The 7,421-nt window shown below is 40.4% G+C and overlaps 1 non-coding gene across 1 annotated transcript; it reads left to right on the top strand.

The window, feature by feature from the left end:
- Positions 1-4,213: 4,213 nt before the first annotated feature.
- Positions 4,214-4,317, top strand: LOC114110901 (U6 spliceosomal RNA). The gene has a single exon (XR_003587069.1). It is a non-coding gene; the product is annotated as a U6 spliceosomal RNA (small nuclear RNA).
- Positions 4,318-7,421: the final 3,104 nt, after the last annotated feature.

The raw sequence follows: 7,421 nt of genomic DNA, 5'->3' as shown, positions 1-7,421 counted from the left end.
ATATGTCTGTGGCCAACTGTATGTCTTCTTTGAGAAATGTCTGTTTGTCTTCTGCCCATTTTTTTTCCATTTGGTTGGTTGTTATTAAGTTGTATGAGCCGTTTCTATATTTTGTAGATCACAGATTGCAGCAGTTCTAAAACTGGTGGCCAGGGAACCTCAGGCTGGGCAAGAGATCCCATGAAACTGCTATCATAATAATAAGACATTACTTTGTTCCCTCATGCTCTCACAGATGTATAGTGGAATTTTCCAAAGGCTACATGACATGTTACATCACACCAGTTATGAGAATCAATTTGTTTCCTATTGTCAGACATTAAAGATGTTTGCAAAACTGTAAAATATGCCACTTTTTCTGGGAAACAATCTTTCATAAAATTGTTTAAATCTAGGGCCATCCCTGGTAGTCAGGTTGTTAAGCCTCTGTAGTTCTACTGCAGGAGGCCTGGGTTCAACATCTGGTCAATGGACTAAGATCCCATGAACCTTAGAGTGTAGCCAAAAAAAATTTCAATGGGTTTATTATTAACACAAATTACTGAAATTTCCTTAAATTGAATTTCAAATAAACATAAAATATGCAACCTACATAAATTGTGAGCTTCCCTGGTGGCTCAACTGGTAAAGAGTCCTCTTGCAATGCAGGAGACCCCAGTTCGATCCCTGAGTTGGAAAGATCCCCTGGAGGAGGGCATGGTAACTCACTCCAGTATTTTTGCCTGGAGAATCCTCATGGACAGAGGAGGCTGGCTGGTTGCCATCCATGAGGTCGCAAAGAGTCAGATATGCCTGAGCGACTAAGCACAGACGCACATGAATGATGGCTGTCTGGCATCCTCCATTTTCAGTGCAAAGAGAACTTGAAACCAAAAAGTTTAAGAATTAATTAATCATCCAGACAAGCAACAAGGTCTGGGAGAGCAGCTGTCTCTGGGAAGCTCAGAAAGCAGTTTGTTGCACAGGCTATATGAGTAAAAAGGTGGAGGCCACCAAGCAGCCAGTGAAACTTTCTGCCAATAACTAAAGGCAAAGTCTTCAAACAGGAAAAGTCACTATAGAGAGGAATGGCAAAGGGGAAAGTATGTGGATAGCTATGAGACTAAAGGCTGTTTTTTATGATTTAATATTTTTTATTTTTAGCTGCGCTGGGCCTGCGTTGCTGCACACGCTTTCTCTAGCCGCAGTGAGTGGGGATTGCTCCCTAGTTCTGGTGTGTAGGCTTTTCATTGCAGCAGTTTCTCTTGTTGCAGGCATGGGTGCTCCACGCGCAGGTTTCAGTAGTTGAGGTTCTTGGGCTCTAGAGTGCTGGCTCAGTAGTTATGGCACACAGGTTTAGTTGTCCCCCACATGTGGGATCTTCCCAGACCGGGGATGAAACCTGTGTCTCCTGCATTGGCAGGTGGATCATTTACCATTGGACCACCACGGAAGCCCCTAAAGTCTAGTTTTAAGACCAGTTCTTGTTACACTTGAATTTTATCTTTAGATCAGGATGAATTCAGTTGAGAAGAGGAAAAGCTATCAGGATTTAAGAAGCTGTGCCTTACAGGTTATGTTCTAGAGTGTGGCCCAGAGAGTAGCCCACAGAAAGAGCTCATTTAGTATTTGTAAAGCAAATGAATGAATGGTTATAAAGTGAAAGTATGAGGTTGAATAAGGTTGAGAACAAATTGGCCATACCAAGAATGGCTTATAACAGAGGACTTGTTCTAGAGTCAGTTCTCAAGAGGGATGGAGAAATGAGAGGAGCTGAGATGCAGAGACATCTCACATCCCCAGTACAACTCCCTCCCCTCTTTGCCTCCTCTTGATCCCCTTCACTTTCCTTGGAAAATCTGATTAAAGGGCGCTGTTAGCAATCATTCCTTCTCAAGCATCTTAGCGTCCTAAACTCACTATGACCTAAACAGAAGTCTTCATTCTAACTCCACATCTCCCTCGAAATGCGGGTCTCCTGCACACTTCAACTTAATATGGTTCTTGACTCCTTTCCCCCTCATGCCTTCTACATAATCCTCTAGCATATCCTGTGATTCTACTTCCAAAGTACACTTTGAATTTATCCATTTCTTTCTATCCCTACTCGATCACTGAGAAGTTACTGCCTTAAAGTGCGTGATTGAGTGGTATGAGCAAATTTTTTTTATGAGAGCAATACTTTCCCTGGGATTTCTCCTTGACATAAGGTTCTTGGTTGCTTTCTTGAATTGTCTCTCCTATTTTTAAGTTTTTTCAAAGTCACAAAATAATAGGTAATGATTAAAAAAACAACTTGAAATGATCTTATAACCCCCAATTGACTTTTTCCCCCAAAGATCACATCTCTCTGATGTGCAAAATGACTAAAAGGCTTCATTGTGTACTGACACTTACCTTATTAATGAATCTATTACATGTACACTGGGCCATTTTAAAAAATATTGTTGCCCTAACATATTTGTTCTCTCTTCATGTCTTATGATTGGCAACTGATTGTAATAATCAAAAACAGACCTGCAATGGAGATAACTATGAAAAGTATTTAGAAATACTGCAATGACAACTTAGCTACAAAATGGATAATTTTAATTTGTAACTTTAAACATTTTATTTTGTTTTGGGGTACAGCCAATTAACAATGTTGTGGTAGTTTCAGGTGAACAGCAAGGAACTCAGCTATACATATACATGTGTCCACAAAATGGATAATTTTCATCTTAACATCTACGTATCTATATATATTGTTGTTGTGTAGTCCCTAAGTCACCTCTGACTCTCTGCATCCCCATGGACTGTAGCCTGCCAGGTTCTTCTGTCCATGGGATTTCCCCTGCAAGAATATTGTTGCAGGTTGCATTTCCTTCTCCAAAGGATCTTCCCAACTAAGGGATCGAAACCGAGTCTCCTGCATTGGCAGATGGATTCTTTAACACTGAGCCACCAGAGAAGCCATCAATATATATATATAGGTATAGCTGTAACTATGATTTGGAAAATATATGTTTTTAGGTTAATCTTCCCTTATTATAGCTTTGACCTGGTTCAATGGTTTGTCAGCAAATTACTTCATGTGCAGCTGTTGCTTTAAATTTTTCTCATATGATGTATAGCTCATATACACTATTTGCATCATGTACAACATGATATTTTTATGCATTACAAAATGGTCAGCCTGGTAAGTCTAGTAGCCATCTGTCACCATGCACGATTATTGCATGGCAATATTATGTCTGTAAAAGAATATTATTGACTATACATTACATTCATTACAGATTATGCTATACATTACATCCCCATGACTTATAATTGTGAGTGTATACCTCCTGATCTCTTTCATCTGTTTTGCCCAACCTCTCACTTCCTCTCCTCATCTGGCAGCCCCATTTGTTCTCTGTATCCATGAGTTTGTTTTCTGTTTTGTTAATTCATTTATTGTTCTTCAGATTCCACATGTAAGTAAAATCATGGGGTATTGTCTTTCTCTGTCTGATTTACTTCACAGAGCAGAATATCTTTTGCATCCATTCATGTTGTTGCAAGTGGCAAGAACCACATTTTCTTTATCCATTCATCCATCAATGGATGGTTGTCTTTTCTTATAGTCCATTTAAACTGAAATTAATGGAAATAAGAACTAGCAACTTATTAACTTGGTAAAAGATACTCATATTGGCCTTGGTTCAAATAATAGTTCTGCCAGTGCCTACCTGTATAACCTTGAGCATGTCACTGAAGCTCTCTAAGCCTCAGCTGAACATTCTGTAAAAGGAGGATGATAGTATCCATGTCAAAGCTTGAGACAATTGTATGAAATAATGCATATAAAGTGCTTAGTAGTCTATCTGGAATAGACTAGGTATTGCTCAGTAATGTTAGCTTTTATAAGTACGTTTTTTACATGATGTATAAAGAAAATCTAAAAGTAAACCAGTAAAAGCAAGAGTTGGTAAACGATGCCTCCAGGCCAAAGCCAGCCTGCCACCTATTTTCACAAGTAAATTTTTTTGTAACACAGCCACATTCCTTCATTTATGTACTGTCTTCAGGTGCTTTCACAGCAGCACTGAATAGCTACAGTAGACCACTTGGCCTGAAAAGTCTAAAATATTTACCATCTGGCCCTTGACAGAGTTTGCCAGCCCCCAAGTACGTGGAGAAGAAAACTAATTGGCTAAAAATAATAGCATTTGAAATATGCATGCGGCTATTTTCTAGTCAAAAACAAAAATAAGTGCTTGCTTTGGCAGCACATATACTAAAATTGGGATAATACAGAGATTATCATGGCCCCTGCAAAAGGACAACACGCAAATTCTCGAAACATTCCAAATTTTTATTAACTATGGCTGATTCATGTTGATGTATGGCCAAAACCATCACAATATTGTAATTATCCTCCGATTAAAAATAAAATTTTTTAAAAATGAAAAAAACCCACAAAATCTATCAAGCTCTCCCCCTCTCACATGATTTGGGGAAGAACTAACAGCACTGGCTCAAACTGATCTGAGGAGCAAAGTAGATAACCCAGACGAACAAGATATACATAACCCAGATGAACAAGATGCAGATAACCAAGAAAACCCCACTGAACTACAGGCAATTGCAAAAATTTTCCCCACAGCAATTGTAAGGGAAGAAGTCTCTCCTACACCCAGTGTGGGCCCCTGAGACACAAAGCAAAAAAATGAGAAAGGCATTTAAGCAAATTTGTCCTTAATAATCAGGCTTTTCCCCCAAAGATAGCCTACACCATCTGAAAGACCCTAAAATTCACAGGCAGTTTTCAGTGTTTTTCTCAGATAACTGCTCAGAATTGACAAGTAAATGCAGTCTTCTGATAGTAGTCATTCTCTTGTTGAATAAGTGAATGAATAAAGGAATGATGCTTTCAGCCTATTTGTTGTCTAAATCTAGCTATATTTTTGAGATCTTTTTTCTTCCAGTTTTATTGATATATAACTGACATATAGCACTGTATAAATTTAAGGTGTACAGCATAATGATTTTATTTACATACATCATGAAATGATCACAATAAGTTTAGTAACAATCCATCATGTCATGCAGGTAGAAAATTTTTTAATAAATATTTTTTTCTTGTGATAGAACTCTTAGAATTTGCTCTTGCATAAAGCAGTGTTGTTAATTCCATTGCTTTTCTTTTTTCGTCCTGCCATGTGGCATGCAGGATCTTAATTCCAGGACCAGGAATTGAACCCATGCCCCTGCAATGGGAATGCTGAGCTTTAACCACTGGACTGCCAGGGAGGTCCCTACGTTGTTTTCTAATGCCTATTCAGGTCCAAATGTGTGTTGTCATTTGTCTAGCAGTTAAAACATTCAATACCCCGAGATATTTCTTACTCTTTTCCCTGAACTATTATTTAAATTGTGTACTTTAATTTTTACAGACTTTTGCCAGGTCTCTACCTAGATTGTTCTTTTTTTTTAATTTTAATTTTTATATTTGGATTTGGTTGTTTTACAATGATGTGTTAGTTTCAGTTATACAGCAAAGTGGTTCAGTTATACATATATCCATTCTTTTTCAGATTCTTTCCCCATATAGGTTATTACCATATTGAGTGAGTTCCCTGTGCTATACAGTAAGTGCTTTTTATTTTTAAGCTTAAAAAATTTTTTTTAATTTATCTTCGGCTGCATTGGGTCTTTGTTGTTGTTCTCAGATCTTCTCTGGTTGTGTTACACGTGCTTCTCATTGTGGTAGCTTCTCTTCTTCCAGAGCGCGGGCTCTTGGGCACAGTGACTTCAGTAGTTGCGGCACTTGGGCTCAGTATTTGCATCATGCAGGCTCTAGAGTGCCGGCTTCAGTAGTTGTGGCTCATGGGCTTAGTTGCCCCGAGGCATGTAGTATCTTCCTGGACCAGGGATTGAACCCCTTCCCCCTGATTGGCAGGCAAACTCTTAACAACTGGACCACCAGGGAAGTCCTTATTTATTTATTTATTTATGACCATGCCACCCGGCTCGTAGGATTTAAGCTCCCCGATCAGGGACCAAACTCCAGCACTTGGTAGTGAGAGCACAAAATCCTAACCACTGGAACACCAGGGAATTCCCTGGTTATATATTTTGTATATCAGTTCAATTCAGTCACTCAGTCATGTCTGACTCTGTGCGACCCCAGGGACCCCAGCACGCCAGGCCTCCCTGTCCATCACCAACTCCCAGAGTTCACTCAGACTCACGTCCATCGAGTCAGCGATGCCATCCAGCCATCTCATCCTCTGTTGTCCCCTTCTCCTCCTGCCCCCAATCCCTCCCAGCATCAGGGTCTTTTCCAATGAGTCAACTCTTCGCATGAGGTGGCCAAAGTACTGGAGTGTATATGTCAATCTCGAGCTCCAAATTTATCCCTCCCCCCAACATCTTTCCCTTTGGTAACTCTAAATTTGTTTTCCAAGTCTGTGAGTCTGTTTTTGTTTTGTAAATAAGTTCGTTTGTATCATCTTTTTAGATTCCGCATGTGAGTGACAATCATATATTTGTCTTTGTCTGAGTTACTTCACTTAGCATGACAATCTCAGGGTCCATCCATGTTGTTGCAGATGGCATTATTTCATTCTTTATGGCTGAATAATATCCCATTATATATATATGTAAAGCTGCTGCTGCTGCTGCTGCTAAGTCGCTTCAGTTGTGTCCGACTCTGTGAGACCCCATAGACGGCAGCCCACCAGGCTCCCCCGTCCCTGGGATTCTCCAGGCAAGAATACTGGAGTGGGTTGCCATTTCCTTCTCCAATGCGTGAAAGTGAAGTCGCTCAGCCGTGTCCGACTCTTAGCGACCCCATGGACTGTAGCCTACCAGGCTCCTCCGTCCATGGGACTTTCCAGGCAAGAGTACTGGAGTGGGGTGCCATTGCCTTCTCCGATATGTAAAGCTAGTGACATTGAAAATAAAATGGCAAGCAAAGACTTTTGTACCAAAAAACAAATCTCACTTTCTTTTTTCAGACAAAGTTTTACTAGGGCTCCTGCTACAGCATAGGGGAGTAAGACCAAAGAAGTTTCCCTTGCTTGCTCTCTCCCTGATGGAGAAGAAAGTCTGTTCCTTATATGGGGTGAGGGTAGGGCTGTGACTAGGGTCCAACCGGAGGGGTGGCTTAGGAATTTGCCCACCTGTTAGGTGCCATGTGCAGGGCCATGCACAGTACCCTGCTTTTGCTCCCAGCCATCTGCTTATGCTCCAGGCTCCTCAAAAGTGGAGGTTGGGGGTTTTTGCTGTCTTTGTATCTCTTAGGTCCAGAAATTGCCCCCACTGCCTATGCAGGCAGTTATTTTTAGTCCCATACAGTTTCTTTGTATTTTGTTGCTCCAGGAGAGATGTATTCAGGTGCAAGCATTGTGCACTTCAGCAAAGGGTCCCAGTCCCAGCCTGTCTCATTCCCCACAAAATACTCAACACCCTATACT

Source organism: Ovis aries, chromosome 25 (genome assembly GCF_016772045.2).
Source record: "Ovis aries strain OAR_USU_Benz2616 breed Rambouillet chromosome 25, ARS-UI_Ramb_v3.0, whole genome shotgun sequence".
NCBI lineage: Eukaryota > Metazoa > Chordata > Mammalia > Artiodactyla > Bovidae > Ovis > Ovis aries.
This window is presented reverse-complemented; position numbering and strand designations above follow the sequence as displayed.